The sequence below is a fragment of the Rhinatrema bivittatum genome, chromosome 9 (genome assembly GCF_901001135.1).
Source record: "Rhinatrema bivittatum chromosome 9, aRhiBiv1.1, whole genome shotgun sequence".
Taxonomy (NCBI): domain Eukaryota; kingdom Metazoa; phylum Chordata; class Amphibia; order Gymnophiona; family Rhinatrematidae; genus Rhinatrema; species Rhinatrema bivittatum.
The window spans coordinates 15042858-15064833 of NC_042623.1; positions in this window are offsets into that span (position 1 = coordinate 15042858).

Below are 21976 nucleotides of genomic sequence, written 5' to 3' on the forward strand. Positions count from 1 at the left end.
CTGGGAAGGGGGGGATGGAAAGGCAGGGTTGGAGGGGAGGGGCAAGAGGATGTGTAATGTTGACATTTTCAGCGTTGCGCGTGAGGTTCGGCCGCCCGCGTGGTTCAGCGGGCGCGGCGCGCGTGTGTGCGTGCCCACGGCTCGCCTGCCGGGCCATTTCCCCAGCCGCCCGCCCTGAAACAAATTCCGCCGGTGCTTTCTCCTCGCCACCTGTGGAAAGTTTCATTCTGGAACTTTCCACAGGTGGGACGCTCGCCCGCCGCCTTTTCCACAGGCACAGTTTTCACGGAGAGCAAGGCGAATAGAGTTGAAAATGCCGTCTAAAGCACGTTGTGCCCACCTCGTCCAGCACAAACTCGTCCCCGAGAAACGCTTCCTCCCGGCGAGGCTAAACTTATGTGCGCTATGGCGCAGACCTTTAGCCATGTTAAGGGAGGGTAAAGGGTAAAGGGATTTTCACCCCAAGTAAATCACTGTGAAAAATGCCCTCTTGCAAGGGGAGTTTTCTCTTTCAAAAATTAGCCACAAACCACAAGGGTAGAAAAGCGTGCTGGCACCTTGCCACTAAGCAGGATATTCAAATCTGCCCCCTGTGTGCCAGGTCCCCAATCTCCCTCCGTTCCATGGCCATGCACGAGGCTACAACATACGGCCCTGACTGCTCGGCTGTCTGCTTCCTTCAGAATTACTTATTCATTCGCAAGTATTTGTGTTCCGTCCTTCCCGGGGAGATCAGGGCGGAGTATGGGGTGTTAAAAACATACACAGTATAACATTTCAACAGTGATACATATAAAACAAATGATTTACTGTTGTTAAAGGAGTTTATACTGCCAGTATTCAGTATGATCTTTCATATTTGGCACAGCCACAAAAAAAATGAACTTTAAAGCATACAGGAGGTGACAGTGCCACAGACATTTCACTACAGTGGCTTGTAAAAGTCTGCACACCTTTCTTTTGCATATTTTTCACATTTTGCTGTCTAAAGATACAAATCAAAATGCATTAAAGTACGAATCCTTTTCACAGATGTAAAAGAACATAAGAAATTGCCATGCTGGGTCAGAATGAGAGTCCATCAAGCCCAGCATCCTGTTTCCAACAGAGGCCAATCCAGATCACAAGAACCTGGCAAGTTCCCAAAAACTAAGTCTATCCCATGTTACTGTTGCTAGTAAATGCAGTGGCTATTTTCTAACTCAACTTAATTAATAGCAGGTAATGGACTTCTCCTCCAAGAACTTGTCCAATCCTTTCTTAAACCCAGCTACACTAACTGCACTAACCACATCCTCTGGCAACAAATTCCAGAGCTTTATTGTGCGTTGAGTGAAAAATAATTTTCTCCGATTAGACTTAAATGTGCCCCATGCTAACTTCATGGAATGCCCCCTAGTCCTTCTATTATCTGAAAGTGTAAATAACCGAATCACATCTACTCGTTCAAGACCTCTCATGATCTTAAAGACCTCTATCATATCCCCCCTCAGCAGTCTCTTCTCCAAGCTGAACAGCCCTAACCTCTTCAGCCTTTCCTCATCGGGAAGCTGTTCCATCCCATTTATCATTTTGGTTATCCTTCTCTGTGCCTTCTCCATTGCAACTATATCTTTTTTGAGATGCGATTGCAGTAAGAATAAATAATGGAGAAGGTTTTCATGGGTAATGATTCAGATGGACTGAATCAAATCACGGTGAACCTAGAGAAGTCCATTACCTGCTATTAAGTTCACTTAGAGAATAGCCACTGCCATTAGCAATGGTTACATGGAATAGACTTAGTTTTTGGGTACTTGCCAGGTTCTTATGGCCTGGATTGGCCACTGTTGGAAACAGGATGCTGGGCTTGATGGACCCTTGGTCTGACCCAGTATGGCATTTTCTTATGTTCTTATGTTCTTAGAAGATGTGGTAGGCCTGATTGACAAACTGAAGAGTAGTAAATCACCTGGACCGGATGGTATACACCCCAGAGTTCTGAAGGAACTAAAAAATGAAATTTCAGACCTATTAGTAAAAATTTGTAACTTATCATTAAAATCATCCATTGTACCTGAAGACTGGAGGATAGCAAATGTAACCCCAATATTTAAAAAGGGCTCCAGGGGCGATCCGGGAAACTACAGACCGGTTAGCCTGACTTCAGTGCCAGGAAAAATAGTGGAAAGTGTTCTAAACATCAAAATCACAGAACATATAGAAAGACATGGTTTAATGGAACAAAGTCAGCATGGCTTTACCCAGGGCAGTCTTGCCTCACAAATCTGCTTCACTTTTTTGAAGGAGTTAATAAACATGTGGATAAAGGTGAACCGGTAGATATAGTATACTTGGATTTTCAGAAGGCGTTTGACAAAGTTCCTCATGAGAGGCTTCTAGGAAAAGTAAAAAGTCATGGGATAGGTGGCGATGTCCTTTCGTGGATTGCAAACTGGCTAAAAGACAGGAAACAGAGAGTAGGATTAAATGGGCAATTTTCTCAGTGGAAGGGAGTGGACAGTGGAGTGCCTCAGGGATCTGTATTGGGACCCTTACTGTTCAATATATTTATAAATGATCTGGAAAGAAATACGACGAGTGAGATAATCAAATTTGCAGATGACACAAAATTGTTCAGAGTAGTTAAATCACAAGCAGATTGTGATAAATTGCAGGAAGACCTTGTGAGACTGGAAAATTGGGCATCGAAATGGCAGATGAAATTTAATGTGGATAAGTGCAAGGTGATGCATTTCGGGAAAAATAACACTTGCTGTAGTTACACGATGTTGGGTTCCATATTAGGTGCTACAACCCAAGAAAGAGATCTAGGTGTCATAGTGGATAACACATTGAAATCGTCAGTTCAGTGTGCTGCGGCAGTCAAAAAAGCAAACAGAATGTTGGGAATTATTAGAAAAGGAATGATGAATAAAACGGAAAATGTCATAATGCCTCTATATCGCTCCATGGTGAGACCGCACCTTGAATACTGTGTACAATTCTGGTCGCCGCATCTCAAAAAAGATATAATTGCGATGGAGAAGGTACAGAGAAGGGCTACCAAAATGATAAGGGGAATGGAACAACTCCCCTATGAGGAAAGACTAAAGAGGTTAGGACTTTTCAGCTTGGAGAAGAGACGACTGAGGGGGGATAGGATAGAGGTGTTTAAAATCATGAGAGGTCTAGAATGGGTAGATGTGAATCAGTTATTTACTCTTTTGGATAGTAGAAAGACTAGGGGACACTCCATGAAGTTAGCATGGGGCACATTTAAAACTAATCGGAGAAAGTTCTTTTTTACTCAACGCACAATTAAACTCTGGAATTTGTTGCCAGAGAATGTGGTTCGTGCAGTTAGTATAGCTGTGTTTAAAAAAGGATTGGATAAGTTCCTGGAGGAGAAGTCCATTACCTGCTATTAAGTTCACTTAGAGAATAGCCACTGCCATTAGCAATGGTTACATGGAATAGATTAGTTTTTGGGTACTTGCCAGGTTCTTATGGCCTGGATTGGCCACTGTTGGAAACAGGATGCTGGGCTTGATGGACCCTTGGTCTGACCCAGTATGGCATTTTCTTATGTTCTTAAAACAGGGAAGATAACTTTCAAACGGCTGGGTGCCATGGCATATACACACGTATACAGCCATCTGCAGATTTACAACTATTTATAACCCGCGCGTATTATAAAATACGTATATCTTTACCCAGCAACATATGTGTGCATATATGCTTACACGTGAATACATTCAGTGCATTTCAATGCATTGATCGCGCATACGTTTCCTATTTAAAAATATAGGCACATATATTTTACGCGAGAGAGTAAAGGACTTACGTGCATAAAGTGGGATTTATTCGCACAAGTTGGTATATATTAAAACATGTGTGCATAATTACAATTACTCCACCAGTTCTCCCAGTCCCTTCCCCATGTCACTGAGTCCCTCCTAGCTCTTCACCCGGACCTCCCACCCAATAGTGCACAATAAAGACGTTTAATAGCACTTACGCAAGATAATTAGCAGGGTGCAAAATTATGTAACTTGGCAAATGTTAGGTGCATAAGTGTCTTTTAAAATAGCAACTTATGCGTGTAAATACTGGCCCCGCCCCCAAACGCCCCTACCTCACCTGCTTTCTACGCGTGTATGTGTGCACGTGAAAGCAAAAATACATGCGTATTTGATGTTTATAAAATAGCATATGCATGAATAGATGCCACTGGCGTGCGTATATGATGATTTTAATGCGCATTACACTGAATGTTCATCCCAAAGAGCCTTGATTGCATAAGTCTTCACACCCTTTAACAGCAAACTCTAAAGTGGTCAAGTGGAAACACTTTGGCACCACCAAGACACTGGGCTAGAGTGGACTCTTGTCATAAGCATTAAAAAAGAATAAAAACAATCTTTTAAAAGGACTTGCTCCCGAAGGGGCGATGATTATTTGAATAAGAAGATTGTTCAGCATGCGCAGGGTGTTATGACGGTCCATTCTAGCTTCAATCTAAAGGTTTCTCTAATCATTTAATATGTAATCAGCTCGCCTGCAGTGTTTTTTTCTCCCTGTATCTGCCTCGTTTGCACGGTTTCTTTTGTGACCAGCAAGACACTGCCACGGTCAGGCCTTCCCTCCAAAGTCAACAGCCATGGGTTAAAGAGACTGTCAGGCCTACGATGACTTTAAGAGAAGTACAGAGGTCTCTGGATGAGACAATTTCCTCACCCGAAAAGAAGGCCATCATCATGCCCCAGTGCAGACCCAGCTGGCAAAGCCCAGCGCTATCTCAGTGAGCTTGCATAGGAGTTTCCCGCACTGCCTCTTGAGTCTCTCCCAGAGCTGAAGTTCCAGCAATCCTGGTTGGACTTTCCAGGGATGTGGGCAGATTCCAAGCATGGCTGATTCACTTTGCTTTCCAAAGAGAACACTGTTTACAGGTAAGTAAATTTGTGACCTGCTACATGCAAGCATGAATTCGCCATTGCACGTTGAGAGTCCCGACCTGAGGAAGGCAGTGCGCACTTAGCAAACACAACCCAGCCCCACAAAGTGGTGGAAAGTAGATTACCCCTCCCCCTCCCCATGCTGACTGGGCCAGTGGGAGGCAGGAGGCACTGCCTGGCAACTGAATCCTTCCCCTCTGCCACCCGGGGCCCGACTGCCATCTTGAACTGTGCAGCACGGCCTTACCTGCAGCTCAGTTACCTCCTTCTGCTGGCCCAATCAGAGCGAGAGGGGGAGGAGAGGGGGAGGGGGGTGAGATCGGAGACTAACAAGGAGCTGGAGGATGAGGCATGGATTGGGGGGGTTTATGTGAGAGAGGAGTTGCGGGATGGATGGCTGGGGGAGGGGGAGTGGAGTGTGTACATGTTGGCATTTGGGATGGGGGGGATTAGAGAAAAGGCAACTTGCATGGGGAGAGGGAGAGAGAGAGGAGATGAGGAAGTGGGGAGGGGTAGGGGGCAGGGAGAGGGAGAGGGAGAGAAAGAGGGTGGCGATGGAAGGGAATAGAGGGGACGGCGGGGTGAGGAGCAGAGGATTGTGCTGCGGTGCCGTCAGCCGTGCAGGGCACCGCGTTACCATCGGTGGCACCGTAGCCCACGCAAAGAACGCGACAGCGCTGGGCGGAAATCTGGCCCGGGCTTCCTGATGTGACGCTCGCCTCTGACTTCTGCCAATGACCTTGTAAAGTGCTGAATTCGCCCTTCAAAGCAGGAACCTGCCCAGCTTACAAGGAACGCCTGAGCTCCAGGACGAGCCTTCATCAGGGCGCCACGGGTCTGCTGATCATTTGTACAAACTTGCGCCAGCCGCTGTCAAACGTACGGGGGAAGTAAATATAACCCTAATCACAGAGTCTCGTCTGAAGCTACCCGCCAGCGCATTGGAAAGCAAATCTTGTGAAACATCCTTCAATGCTCTTCCCAGACCATATACTTTTCTCTCTCTCTCTCTCTTTCTAAGCAAAAGCAATATTTGTCTAACCCCTGGATAAATGAGTTGCACTGGGTCAATTGAAACAGCTTTGTTTTGGGGGTTTTTTTGTCATGAAAATCAGACAAAACAGTCAGCAAAAGAAAACTGCTATTTAAAATCCCAGGCGGCCGGGCGACTTAGCAAAATACAGGAAAAAAAAAAAAAAAAAAAAGCAATCCGTCTTTCTGAAATGCCCGAGTCTGAACTATAAACTGGAAGATCAAAAGCCCGACCCGAATACATAAATATATCTCCCCCCCCCCCCCCCCCCCGCGATGTAATACGTTTCCTGGTCACCTGCTAGACAATACAGCGCTTGCCACCTTCCTAACTGGCACAGCCCTTTAAATCTAATCTTGTGGACCAGCCTGAGAGGGCTTCTTCCTTCATGGAGGTGACAGAATAACTGAGCCCTGATGAGTAAATCTCGCTGGGCTGATTGCATGCCAGGGTATTGCAAAGAGAACCGATGCCAGGGCTCTCGGTTGCCAAGCCTCGCCAGCGCAGGGAGGCACCGGACCTGTGGCAGGCTTCTCCATCCCCCCGCCGACGCCCACCAAGCTGCTGGATCTCGGAGGGCGAACGCGGTCGCAACACCCCCCCCCCCCCACTCCGAACAATACTCTCGCTGGTTCTCTATGACTCTCGGGGGGGGGGGGGGCAAATTAAAACCTGGGAACCGCTGGCTTTAAACGTTTCCCTGTAAAAAAAAAATATATATATATATATTTAAAACCTCATTCCAGGAAGGGAATCGCTGCTGGCGCTACGTGAAAGGAAGTTCTGTGAATCCTCCTGCGTCATCTTCTGCTTCTCGTCGGCGGCACAGGAGGGCGTTTATCACCTCAAATAATAAAACGGCGGAGCGGTTGGGGACATCTCCGCCTCCTCACATCCGCCCTCTTTCCCCCCCGCCTCAGAAATACGCAGGACGCAAGAATACTCAGGCTACACCCCCCTACTGCTATAAAAAAGCAAGGCCGCAGGTTCATCACGTTGCTCACGGCAAAACCCACCCGTTGTAGCTGAGCCACAGCCTGGGTTAAAATGCACGTTTATGTTCTTGCCCGCTGTGTGATCAACAGCTGGGCCATTCCTCCTTCCTGTCCACCAGAAGACCAGCCGGCTCATTTGGGATCATCCTGTCATCCCACATTGGCCTGCCAGGCCAGCTAATGATGGCAGCACGACATCCCCGCTTACCACCACCACTGTTTTGCCCTCCCTGTCTGACACCGCCAACCTATAGAAGGCAAGACACCTGCCCACAATGCACACAGACATCCCCCTGACCCCCTGTGTGTGAGAGAGAGGGCCCTTATGAGTGTGAGTGAGAAGGAACGTGTGTGTGTGTACGAGAGAGAGGAGAAAGATTGGGTGCCCCCTCCTAATCTACAGCAATCAGGGTGACTGGAAACAAAAAATTCTCAGGTATGGCGTATGGGGAATGTTTTAATCCTTGTTAGTTTTAATTGTTGGCTATTATTTGATGTGTCTGATGTTTTGAAATATTTTATTGGGTGTTTGGGAAATGTAAAAATTATTTATGAGATTTTAATTATTGGATGTTCTGTATATCAGTAGTTTTGAAGTATTATTTTTATTAGTATGGTTTTACTATTACTGATATGTTATGTTTGTTGATTGTATTATTTATTGATTTATTGATTTCTTTATCGAGTTTTATATACTGTCTTTCGGTTTCGCCATCACAACGGTTTACAAAGTTTCAATGTTTAACAGAGTTTCCAAAGGTTCCCGTGGTTGTTAACATAGATAATATAACATAGATAACATAGATATTGTAGGCCATATAAACATAGTTTGGATGTCAAACTATACAGCTTCAGTTATGTGTTGAACTACATGCTTGAATTGGTTCCCCATGTTTGCATAGGGCCGGTAGGAGGGAAGTCATGTGGATGGGGAAGACGAAACTCCATTTACAGAACAGAATGTATGGGAAGAGCTAAACACACTGAAAGTGGACAAGGCACGGGGCCAGGTAAGATACATCCCAGGATACTGAGGAAACTCAGAGATGTGCTGGTGGGTCCACTGATCTCTGGAAAGGGAGTGGTGTTGCAGGATTAAAGAAGAGCACTAGGGGTCCCACTTCGCAAGAGAGGGGAGCAGAGAGGAGGCTGGAAACTACAGGCCAGTTAGCCTCACTTCGGTGGTGGGAAAAGTAATGGAGATGCTACTGAAAGAAAGGAGAGTGAACTATCTACAAACTGGTGGGTTGCTGGACCCAAGGCAGCACGGATTCACCAAGGGAAGGTCCTGTCAGACAAACTGATTTACTTTTTTGATTGGGTGAGGTTTTATGAGGAACAGCGATATTTCTGTTTTTTCCATTGTTGCACTGCATACAGAGTCTGGCTCCTTATGGTTTCCAGTTCAGTTTTTGTCTGCACATTTGTATTTCTACTTTTGGTCTCTGTATTCTGAATTTAGCGAGGGACAGTCTGTGTCCTGCGTGTGTGACTTGGGTGAGGTGTTCTGCCAGCCTGCAGTTTATATGTAGGGACCTACAGCAGCTGGACTTGTTCAGTTTTATTAATAGGAGGTGTACTGATGTTATAGGGCCTGGTGTAATATCTGAAGTGCTGCCTTTTCGTAGGTAGGAGTGTTACTGTTTGACTCTGGCAGTTAGGGTATTAGGGTATGGCAGGCTTCCAGGATTTTGTATTACACAATGTGCCTGGTAGTGGAGGGAGTCTGTGCTGCTGTTAATGAGGTGACACCAGAATTTAATGATGATATTTTTATGGTGGGTAGTAAGGGAAGTGCCCTTGCTCTGCTCTGCACCCGTTGTTGGGGGAGTTTCTATAAATGCAGGGTATTGTAGAGCTGGAAGTGCAGGTTTTATATTGGGGTTCTCTCCCACTCCTGTATGGAAGAATTGTTATTGAATAATTTGGGGGGTAGTTTTCTTAGATGGTTGAAACTGGCCAGGGATTTCTTTCTTGCACAGAAGGTGCCACTGACGTGCGTGCCCAGCACTTTGTGACAATGGTGCAAAATGTTTGTAGCGGTGCCTCCTGCTTTAGGAGCGGGGGTGCCCTGACTCTGTGTGTATGGAGTATGGTAACGGGCAGATGTGGAGAGAGCCATTGGACCCCCGCCAGGATCAAACCAACAGGGCTGCTTTCCCTGTCCCAGGAGATGTTCTTTAAAAATCATAAAATAATAAAATATACCATGTTGGGGGGAGGGGAGGGGAGGGTTGGAAGGGATGAGCCCCAAACCTCTCTCCACATCTCCCTTTCAGTGATGTGGCCCTGCCTCAAACATCCCTCCTTCCCCCTCCCCCACTCTCTCCTTCATGGTCCATCCCAACCAGACTCGCCTTCTCCCTCCTCCAGTCTGTCGTGCAAGTCTCTCTCTCTCTCTCCCCCCTCCACAGTCCATCCCCACCAATCTCTCTCTCTTCCCCCCTCCACAGTCCATCCCCACCAATCTCTCTCTCTTCCCCCCTCCACAGTCCATCCCCACCAATCTCTCTCTCTCCCCCCTCCACAGTCCATCCCCACCAATCTCTCTCTCCCCCCTCCACAGCCCATCCCCACCAATCTCTCTCTCTCCCCCCTCCACAGTCCATCCCCACCAATCTCGCTCTCTCCCCCCTCCCCCCTCCACAGTCCATCCCCATCAATTTCTCTCTCTTTCCCCTCCACAATCCATCCCCACCAATCTCTCTCTCTCCCCCCTCCACGGTCCATCCCCACCAATCTCTCTCTCTCCCCCCCCCACAGTCCACCCCCACCAATTTCTCTCTCTCCCCCCTCCACGGTCCATCCCCACCAATCTCTCTCTCTCTCTCCCCTCCACAGTCCATCCCCACCAATCTCTCTCTCTCCCCCATCCACGGTCCATCCCCACCAATCTCTCTCTCTCCCCCCTCCACGGTCCATCCCCACCAATCTCTCTCTCTCCCCCCTCCACAGTCCATCCCCACCAATCTCGCTCTCTCCCCCCTCCACAGTCCATCCCCATCAATTTCTCTCTCTTTCCCCTCCACAATCCATCCCCACCAATCTCTCTCTCTCCCCCCTCCACGGTCCATCCCCACCAATCTCTCTCTCTCCCCCCTCCATGGTCCATCCCCACCAATCTCTCTCTCTCCCCCCTCCACAGTCCATCCCCACCAATTTCTCTCTCTCCCCCCTCCACGGTCCATCCCCACCAATCTCTCTCTCTCCCCCCTCCACAGTCCATCCCCACCAATCTCTCTCTCTCCCCCATCCACGGTCCATCCCCACCAATCTCTCTCTCTCCCCCCTCCACGGTCCATCCCCACCAATCTCTCTCTCTCCCCCCTCCACGGTCCATCCCCACCAATCTCTCTCTCTCCCCCCTCCACGGTCCATCCCCACCAATCTCTCTCTCTCTCTCCCCTCCACAGTCCATCCCCACCAACCTCGCTCTCTCTCCCAGTCCAGATCCAATTGCGTGGCTGCCTGCAGCTTCACTACGTAAGTTATTGAATATAAGTAGATTCTTGCACATTTGCTGCTGTGCTTCACAATTCCATTTATATCAGTAAAGCATTATGTAATAAGTTTTATATATTATGAATGAGCCTGCTGTGCATACGATAATGTATTTATTACATTAATAACTTTCCTGTATATGGCTCACGTAAAAACGAAAGGGGAGCACGTGAGGGTCATGAAAATTTTGGAGGTTGAAAAAGGGGGTCCACGCTCCCAAAAGGGTTAGGAACCCCTGCTCTAGATCATCGTTAAAGGTGTCATTACCAACATCAGACAAGAGGACGTCATCCTTCCTGCAGAGACGGACTGGAGGCGTAGCCTAGTGGTTAGAGCAGCCGACTGCAAACCCGGGTCCAGATCCCGCTGCTGCTCCTTGCGACCTTGTGGGCAAGGTCGCTTTACCCTCCATTGTCCCGTTTTCCTAACACCCGCGCAGCCACGTTTCCCGGGCACTCGATGCAATATTTTAATGAGCTGCTGGGTCAGAAAGGACGCGCTAGGGAAGAATTTATGCGTCCTTAGCGCTCGAATGCATCGGGTACCCAGGAGACATGGCTGGGCGCTCAGTACTCGCGTCCGTTTTATCCCGCTTCAGGTCGATTTCGCCCAACAGGCACGCAAAATAGCAAGGGGCGGAATCGGCCTGCAGCGTATAATATTGTGCGTGCAGATTTTTTTTTTTTTTTTTTTACATCAAAGCTTTATTCTTAAACGCCGCGAGCAGTAGATTTAAATATCGCAAGGATGCTAAGCAGGAGGAACCACGGAGGACAGTATTTTTTTAAATTTGTAATGAGCCCGTGACTTGCGAATTGACTTCACACTAGCTCCGGGGCTGGAATTAATTTTGCCGCATTGAAAAAGTGCACGCTGGGCGCCCAGAGCTTTTCTGCGTTGGGGGTAATAGCTGATAGCCTCATCTACGGCTTTGCGCTAGTTTGGGCGTGCGTTTCGGAGGCGCTAATCCCCCTATTGCACCGGGTGCTAGTCTAGCACGCCCGTAACGCGTGTCCAACCGCGCGTAGACCTGTGCGCCAGGCTGAGCGCAGTTTATTGCATCAGACCCCATGATTATGAGTCCCCTGGGGATAGAGAAATGCCTACAGTGCTTGTATGTGATCCACTTTGAAGTGGCTGAATAAAGTGGAATATAAATAAACATGCCGAGATCGGGGGTAATCAATCGGCAGCTGCCAGGGCTGGCTCAGCAGCTCGGGGGCCTTTGCTTAGTCCACCAGCGGGAGTTAGTAGCCACGCTGTGCGGCCACCAAAACATTCTTTTTGTGAGATGCCCTGAGCTGGACTGACAGCACAAAAGGGCACCCGTAGTACCAGCACAAAATTCATTCATTATTCCTCCTACCTCCTTGGAAGCGACAGCCAGCCCCATGAATAAATCAGGAAGGATGGATGCCTTCACACTATCCTCCTCTTATTTACACAGTTTTGCCATTCAATTTCTGATATTTAAGCCAGAAAGAAAGTTTGTTCTTTGCGGGATGAAAGGCTCATTTTGTTTAGGCCTTGACTAGGAGCTGTTTAGCGAGGTGCACTGCGAATTCCTTACCCTTCCCCCTGCTCCTGGGTTTAAAGGGGGGTAATCCACTCTGTCTCCTCTTAATTATAGCAAATCACCCCCTGCTCACAATAAGCAGCTCAGAGAGGTCTGGGGCTGGCCACTCCCTGGGCAGAAGAGGCTAATTGATTTTCAGATGATAATGGTGTTTACATTAGAAAGCCAGGTCCTTGTGTTTGGCCCTTTTATCTTCCAGCCAAAACACCGCCATTGTGACTCGTGGCTCCTGCCGTGTGGCGTGGCACCCAAACCTTTAACAGGCTAATTGAGCGGTTTCTGAGTTACAGGCTGACATCTTGGGCTCTTTTGATACTGACAAGCACCCAGTAGGTTTTGTGCTGGGTATTTTCCCCCCCCGCTCATTGTCTTGGGATGCAGAGTTCACAGCAAAGGCCCTGGCTCTCCCGCCCCGCCATCCTGCAGCCAGGCCCAAGTGCCTCGGGGTATGCAGCGTTGTAAGGGTGACCCATACCCACGTCTGAAAACTTGTGAGCCGTCAAGCGACCATTGTCCAGGTTTCAAGCCCCGCCAGGAAAAGGTCACATCATCGGTGCTGTTTTCATAGAAACATAGAAATGACGGCAGAAGAAGACCAAACGGCCCAGCAAGCTTTCGCACTTTTTTTTTTCTCTCACATACTTATCTGTTACTCTTGGCCCTCAGTAACCTTTTGGTTCTATTTCCCTTTCACCCCCGCCATTAATGTAGAGAGCAGTGTTGGAACTGCATCCAAGTGAAATAGCTTAATTAGTTAGGGGTATTAACCACCGCAATAAGCAAGCTACACCCATGCTTATCTGTTTATTCAGACTGTGTAATTCAGTCCTTGTTGATTGTTGCCTGAATATAGATCCACCTTTCTTCATTCTCCCCTGTCGTTGAAGCAGAGAGCCGTGCGGCAAAACCAAAAAAAAAAAAAAAATGGAGAATAATGCGGACCTGGGGACGGCCACTGCAACAGCAGCCAGAAGCCAAAATCAGAGCTGCAGCTGGCAGAGGAGAGGAAGATGTGGGCAGAAGAAAAGCTTTGAGCAGGAACCAACTGCAGCCGAGCATCCAAGAGAAGCCAAACCAGAGCCATCACCTGCGGCAGGAAGTAGGACTAAGCCAGGGTGCAACACAATATAAGGGATGCACCCCTGACGGGTCAGGGCAGGAATCAGCAGGGAAGGGTAAGAGGGAAAAGGTTGGTGTGAGCCCAGATGACGAAGAGACGCTGGGAGCTTGTTCCGGACAGAGGGAACGATCTTCCCTGGGACACGGAGAGGGGCAGGAGCTGGAAGGGTTTAGGGAAGACGAGAAGCGAAGGCAGTCAGAGAGCTGGGCAGCGGTTAAGTCCATGAAGACTGCGGGGGGGGGGAAACTTTTCTGAGCCCACGGGGGGGACGACAAATCTGTAATGAATCAAGTCCAAGGAGGACAATTTTAAACTGAACCCCCGAAAGAAATGGGATGTCACCGAATTTGCCCTCTTCACCACCGTCCTGTCTTCTCCCGGGGCTAACCTAAGCCATTAATCGTGCCCCCCGTTTACCAGAAGAGCCCGAGTGAACTCCATGACCTTTGTGGAAGGGGGGTGGGGCGAGGGCCTCTAATTCCAGTTTCTCTCGGAACGGCGGGAACACCGAGTCCGGAGAAGCCACGAGGTGCAACCAGAACCGCATCGGTCTCCCGGCATCGATCCGGGCCGGGGCTGGGGGGTGGGGCCAACCCTACCCAAACGCGCACGCGCACACATGCCCGCCGCCAAGCGGACGAAACAGCCAAGGAGCAGCCGGAAACAAGAGGCCGTCTTTCAGAGAAACTTCCTTTTACCCAAAAGTGAATGTGAGGACTTAATTAAAGATCATGAGACGAAAAGGAAGTTGTACAGTTAGTGCGGAGCGGGATCACTGGAACGCGCTTTATTTGGGGATTCAGGACAGCTGGGTTAGATCACCAGTTGGGGGTGGCCCCGGGCAGCACATCACCTCGGTTGCGGTCACTCCAATGGCCACCAGCGAAGGAAAGGATGGAATCTAAGGCAGGGCCGGCTTCATTGTGTTGGGTGCCCGTAGACCAATCTGCGGAAGGGGGTCCCTCCCCCATTCCCGATCGTCCAGGACCAGTCCAGTTATGTCCAGACCCTCCCCTCCCTCTCCCAACATCCCCCCCCCCCCCACACTGCCGATCTGAGGTCCTGGCCAGGGGCTATGAACTCATTGCGGGCCTCGCCTGGGTTCTGTGAAATCCCAGGATCCAGAATCGGGCGCCTTCTCGCGGGTAACCTCGGCAGGCCGGCTCGCTGCTGCGGAGGCATCGCGCTTTCCCGTACTCCGGAGTAGGCGCACATTGAAGGCCTGGCTGTTGAGGCTCTTGGCTCCTTGGTGACTTGGGTAGGGATGGCTCATGCCTGGGAGCTGTTGAGTTCTGCGGGGGGGGGGGGGGGGGATGATTTCTCACTTCCTCCTCTCCCTCCCTGGGAACTGCTTTCTTCTTAATTAATATTCTCTCTCAGACAATAAGTTAAGTTTCCAGCCTCTGCTATCTCAGCCTCTTTCTTTCTCATTTTCTGACCTTATTTCTTTTCTTTTCTTTGTTTTCCGCCTCTCTCTGGTGTCCTCTTTCCTTTGTCTTTTTCGTTTTAGTTCTCTTCCATCCTTCCTTCCTTTTTTATCCCTTTCCTTCACCAGGGGATGCTTTAATATTTTCTCTTTCTTTTTTTTCTCTCACCTTCTCCTGCTTCCTCCTCTTCCTGTTCGTCGCCCCTGCTCTGCTTTCACCATTTTACTCCTCTTCCTCTTGCACCTCTCCTCCATTCCTAATCCCCTTCTTTCTACATTGTCACCCTGGATTCTTGCCCCCCATCCCCAATACAGGGGTCCCCTCCTCCACCTCTGCCAGCCCTGGCCCTCGCTCTCTCACCCTTCTCTTCTTCATCCCCATTCCCTACTTTTTCTCCCCCCTTGCTTTCATCTTCCCCTAATTCAACCCTCTCTCCTTGTTATTGCCTCCTCCCTCCCATATCTTACTCTCACCTCTCACCTCTTTCTTTCCCTCACTCTTCTTGCTATTCCATCTCACTCTCACTCACACACACTCTTGCTCTCATCTTTTGATCTCTTCCCCAACTCTTGCTCTCTCCCACCACATTTTGTCCATACCCTTGATTAACCCTCTTCCCATCCTTACTCTTCCTTCTGGTTCCCCTATATTCTTGCTCTCCTCTCTCTCTCACTCTCTTTCTCTCTCTCTCACTCACACACACTCTTGCTCTCATCTTTTGATCTCTTCCCCAACTCTTGCTCTCTCCCACCACACTTTGTCCATACCCTTGATTACCCCTCTTCCCATCCTTACTCTTCCTTCTGGTTCCCCTATATTCTTGCTCTCCTCTCTCTCTCACACACACACACACACACACACACACACACACACACATTCGCTTGTACATAAGAACATAAGAAATTGCCATGCTGGGTCAGACCAAGGGTCCATCAAGCCCAGCATCCTGTTTCCAACAGAGGCCAAAACCAGGCCACAAGAACCTGACAATTACCCAAATACTAAGAAGATCCCATGCTACTGATGCAATTAATAGCAGTGGCTATTCCCTAAGTAAACTTGATTAATAGCCATTAATGGACTTCTCCTCCAAGAACTTATCCAAACCTTTTTTGAACCCAGCTACACTAACTGCACTAACCACATCCTCTGGCAACAAATTCCAGAGTTTAATTGTACGTTGAGTGAAAAAGAATTTTCTCTGATTAGTCTTAAATGTGCTACTTGCTAACTTCATGGAATGCCCCCTAGTCCTTCTATTATTCTTGTACTCTCCTCTCATGCTCCTCCCAGCATTTACTCTCACTGCATATCTGCACTCACTCTTGATCTCCCCCCCACACACACACACACACACATATTCTCTTGCGCTTGCTTCCTCTCCCTTTGATCTCTCACTCACTCATACTCACACGCATTCACACTTTCTCTTGCTCTCTCCTCACTCACACTCTTGACTTCTCCTTTCCCTCCCCTTTACCCTGATCCATATAGAAGACCAAGAAAGTGCTTCCCTGCCTCTTGCTGCTGATTAGTTCTGGCTATCGGAATGAACCAATCAGAGTTGGAAGGCAGAAAATTAGCCACAGAACTTCCTGTTGGCTCCCGCCTCAGGCTCCTGGTGCCCGCCATCCGCTCAGCAGAGACAGAGGAAAGAGGCAGCCTGGCTGAGAAGGGAAGATAATTACTGGGTCCCAGAGATTCTGATTGCTGTCCCAAATATCCAGAGTCAGGTCCGCACACAGGGAGCTTCTGTGTCAGATCCGGAAAGTTCCCAAGTACGGGGATACTGAGGGAAGCGAGTCTTTTAAGCAATATGGATCTTGTTGGGGGAGAGTTTTTAGCATTTATTGCAGTCAGTAGGAAATTTCAGGTAGAGGTAAAGGGGATTTTGTGGGCTTAGGATGAGTGTATGTGGTCTGTGGCTGTCTGCTATCTCACTGTTCTTTTATGAATCATTTGGTACACGATTACAAGTGATGGGGAAAAAACCATTGTATGGCACCATGAGCAGTCGGGGGCTAGGCAGGGAACAGATTCAGGCTGTTCTCCCTGGGCCTAAGGAGAAGGCCCTCAGAGTGGCACTCCCTTCCTGTCTGTGGCTTAAGGTGGACCAGGCTAAATGTGGTCCTGGGCTTTTAAGGAAGATCTAACCTATACTCTTTCACATACCCTCCCCCTCAGCTTAACCCTGTCAGGTCAAGCATCTGCCACTACCGCGTTAACTCCCAGGAAAATAAACCATAATTCCTGTATTCATTTCCTAACCTAATATGGGACTGACCGCAGGCAAACCAAGATGGCGGCATAACGGATCGGTGAAACGCCAGCTCTCTCTGAATCTCTCTTAAAGCTTTTCTTTGCCCGATAAATGCCTTCCAAGAGAAAGGGAAAGGTGAGGGTGTTCCCTCCAGAGCCCTTACCTGGACCTAATCAGCTTGACATCGTGCGTTTCCTGGCCCAGACAGTGAGTTTGGAGGGAGCCGAGGAGGCCATTGAGAGCCCCGCAGCAGGAGAGCGGAGTGCGTCGCCGGCAGAGACGTCCCTCAGCCCTGACCTTCGCGCACCTCCGGCGCAGCGCGACTCCGCCGGGGCTCCTGCTCAGTCGCACTCGGATGACGCGTCCGGGGCGCCAGAGCTGGAGGGAGAGAGCCCTGGAGCAGCGGAAGGAGAAGAACCGGTCCGAGTGCAGGCGGACCCTGAGGCAGTTGGAGTGGGGTCTGGTGCATCGGGAGAGCCCCCGGTGGAGGAGGGGGAGGCTCGAGAAGCCGGAGAGAACATCATTCTCCCGGTCACTGCCGGTGAGTCTGCGTTGGGAACATCAAGGCCCGGGGCTGTGACACTTGAAGCCATATGGGACCTGGTTGCAGGCCAGGGACTCTGGCTAACCAGACTGGAGAAGAAAGTAGACTCCCTTAATTACAATATACAACAGAAGATATTGGGGATTCAAGAACAGGGAACTACTTTGACAAACAAGATAACTGAGATTGAAAATAAGCTTCAAACTAATGCTAAAGTTAATTCTGTTATTATAAAGGAACAGTTAACATCTTCAAGACGCCTAGAGACACTAGAAAATGGACTGAGAAAGTTAAATGTGAGAATTCTAAACTTCCCCCATATTATGGGGGAAATGCCTTATACTACCTTAAAGAAGTTTTTAACAGTATGCCTAGGATTTTCTGAACAAAATATTCCCTCTATTAATTTTTGTAGCTTTATAACAAATAGGGCTACTGCTAGAAATGAAAATAATGTGGAAATACCATCAAATTTGACTGGGTTCTTAGAATCCTCTAATGTGGAAATAATTGAGAGGAAAGTCCTTCTAGTGTCATTTATTACAACACAAGACGTCATGAATGTAATGCGAAATTTCTTTAGGAATTTTCCTGTGAATTTCTGCAACCAGGAAATCAGGTTATATCCTGATATGGCCCCGATTACTCAATACCGCAGGAAAGAGTTTCTATCACTTAGACAAGATGTTATTGCATTAGGTTTTGTGTTTTCATTGCGGTATCCCTGTAAATGCCTACTAAAGAAAGATGACGAAAGTAGAACAGTTAAAACAGTTTATTGAAGCCTGTAGGCCAGTAACCTCTTCTCCAAATGTCTAGAGATAGAAGGTCAAAATTGGAATAATCACTGTTAGTATTATGTTAAGCCTATCCCCAAAAAATTTTTTTCGTTTGGGCTCCTGTTAAATGGTAATTTGTATATCCTTATTGTAAGTTTTGCTATTGGGAATTATCTAAACAAAGATTTTATATAAAGATAAATGTTTCTTTAGAGTTTAAGATTGTATGACTAAATAATAAGTGATATTATGTAATGCAATCTTATAAGGAAGGATTCTAACAATGGAAAATGGAAAATTATAAATAAATAAAAAAATAATATGGGACTGACCATTTATTTATTTATTTATTTAGAATTTTTTTTTTTTTTTTTATACCGACATTCTTGAACAAAATATCAAATCATATCGGTTTCCATTTAAACAGAACAGTCGCGGCTATGGCGTTACATAGAACATTGAGCAATGAACATGGAACAAGTCAACAATAACAAACAACAGGTAAATAATTCATCAATGAATAACATAATATATAGAGCAACAACAACTGGGGCGGCTGTGTGCGTAACATCAAATAATACGTTTAATGGAGTATCATTATGAGACTGCATAATGGCGGGGGCCTAAGGCATAGGGTAGCAATGAGAATCTGGCTGAAGGAGGAGTAGGGAGAGGGGAAGGATGTGAGGCATTGAATCGTGATTGGAGGAATATGCTAAGGAAGTAATGGATGATCAAGTATCTCCTTATAGTCCTGATATGTCATATGCCCAAAGGTTCCCTGGTGACCTGTTATGTCCTTTGACCAGTGTCCGAGTAATGTTGAAATTCTGGGAAGGCTTGTCTGAAGAGCCATGTTTTAAGGTGTTTCTTAAACATTTAGAGAGAGGGTTCTTGGCGAAGCTCGGGTGGTAGTGAGTTCCAAAGGCTGGGCCCGGCTGTGGAAATAGCGCGTTTTCTTAAAGTGGTTTTGATCGGAGGTGCGTATAGGGATCCTTTATAAGCGTTTCTGATTGGTCTAGCAGACATTTGAGTGCGGAGTTGAGAGCTTAGTTTGAGGTGGGCGATGTCATGGATGTCCTTGTGAATCATCATTCTTCCAGTCTAGCATCATTGCTAGACTTGAAGATTAGGCATCCAAATGGCAGATGAAATTTAATGTGGACAAGTGCAAGGTGTTGCATATAGGGAAAAAATTACCCTTGCTGTAGTTACACAATGTTAGGTTCCATATTAGGTGCTACCACCCAGGAAAAAGATCTAGGTGTCATAGTGGATAATAATTTGAAATCATGGGCTCAGAGTGCTGCAGCAGTCAAAAAAGCAAACACATGTTAGGAATTATTAGGAAAGGAATGGTTAACAAAATGGAAAATGTCATAATGCCTCTGTATCGCTCCATGGTGATACCGCACCTCAAATACTGTATATAATTCTGGTCATCGCATCTAAAAAAATATATAGTTGCGATGGAGAAGGTACAGAGAAGGGCGACCAAAATGATAAATGGGATGGAATAGCTCCCCTATGAGGAAAGGCTGAAGAGGTTAGGGCTGTTCGGCTTGGAGAAGAGACAGCTGAGGGGGGATATGATAGAGGTCTTTAAGATCATGAGAGGTCTTGAATAGGTAGATGTGAATCAGTTATTTACTCTTTCGGATAATAGAAGGAATCAGAGGTATTCCTTGAAATTAGCAAATAGCACATTTAAGACTAATCGGAGAAAATTATTTTTCACTCAGTGCACAATTAAGTTCTGGAATTTGTTGTCACAGGATGTGGTTAGTGCAGTTAGTGTAGCTGTGTTTAGAAAGGATTGGATAAGTTCTTGGAGGAGAAGTCTATTAACTGCTGTTAATCAAGTTGACTTAGGGAATGGCCTTTGCTATTACTGGCATCAGAAGCATGGGATCTTCTTGATGTTTGGGTACTTGTCAGGTACTTGTGGCCTGGATTGGCCTCTGTTGGAAACAGGATGCTGGGCTTGATGGAGCCTTGGTCTGACCCAGCAAGGCACTTGCTTATGTTTTTATGTTCTAAAGTCCCTGGCAGTCATTAGGCATTGAGAACTCTTGGATTTTCTTCCTGGGTGCTGCCTCCGTGGTCTGGATGTTTTTAACTCTGCATAATATACTTTCGTAACATCCTGTGGAGAGGCTTCCAGAGGAGATGTTTCTATTCAGTCTGGGCTAGCCATGAGCTGGCCCCATAGAGTCTCAAACTGGGCATAATCTCATCCCAGAAAGAGTGAGCTATAGAAACCTAGTAATGCTCCTTGGGTTGTGCCACGCCCCCGCCATCTTTCAAATTATGGTAAATTAGATCTTCTGGGACCTACTCTTCTCCCATATGTTAGTTTGCCTGGATGACATCCTAGTCTTCTCAAAGTCATTATCCTAGCATCAACATCATGTAAAACAGGTCTTCGAAAGACTCTGTAAGCACCATCTCTATGCTAAGTTAGAGAAGTGAACCTTCAAACAGGAAGAACTTCCTTTCTTGGGATATAGTATCTCTTGTCAAGGCGTAGGGATGGACGCAGATAAACTAAAGGCCATATTGGAATGGGCCCAGCCTATGGGTCTTAAAGCGCTGCAATGTTTCCTCGGGTTCGCCAATTACTATAGGCAATATATCCATGAATACTCTGCCTTAGCAGCCCCAATCAGAGCCTTGACTAAGAAGGGCTCACACACCAAAAACTGGCCCAAAGACTCTATTCAAGCCTTCGAACGAGTCAAACTGGAATTCACTCTTGATCCGTGCTTATTTATTTATTTATTTATTTATAACTTTTTTTATACCGAAGTTCAGGTAACAGAATTACTTATCACTCCGGTTTACATTATAACAAGTAGAAAACAATGACAACATATGTCTTACAATGAACAAGGGAGTGAACAACTTGGATAATATAACATAGCATAACTAGGAACAGTAGCAGTATGCACTATTAGAGCGAGACTAGCGCATGGGGAGGGAGGTTTGCTAATGGGGGGGAGGGGGAAGGAAGATTGTTCGTGGAGGGGGGGAGGAGGGAGAAATTTCTTATTGATGAGTAAAAACATGAGCATAGGTTCTGGACGTCAAAGGTATGACGTATGACGTCAAAGGAATGCTTACACCACCCAGGTCCATTCAAACCATTCATCCTGGAGTTAGATGCATCAAACCTTGGGGTGGGCGCTGTCTTCCTACAGCACAACCATAATGGTACACTCACAACCTGCTCCTATTTTTCAAAAAAGTTCTCCCCAGCAGAAAAGAACTATACCATAGGAGATCGTGAGCTGCCTGCAGTCATGCTAACCTTGGAAGATCGGTGACATCTGCTGGAAGGGGCCAAGCATCCCGTAGCTATCTATACGGATCACAAAAAACTTCAACATCTGGTGAAAGCACAGAGGTTGAACCCCAGGCAGGCCTGCTGGTCATTGTTTTTCTCAATTTGACTTCGAATTGTGGTACCTTCCCACTGAGAGGAACCATCCAGCCAATTCCCTCCTGTGCTCCTTTGCTTCTGAGGGAACTTTGGAAGCGCCACAACATTTATTATATTTATTTATTTAAAAACTTTTCTATACCATCGCTAAGTTATATACCATCGCAACGGTTTACAAATAGGCACATAGACTAAGGTAAGTAAATGTAGGATATCGTACATTCTAACAGGTGCCAATAAAGTTCGGTTACAATTTCATAAATAAAATCATTATTTGAGTAATGTTGGTCAAGTCCAGGTATATTATTGAGTTACTATCTCTTTGAGATATTACTTCTTAAATGTAGGATCGACCCTGCTAA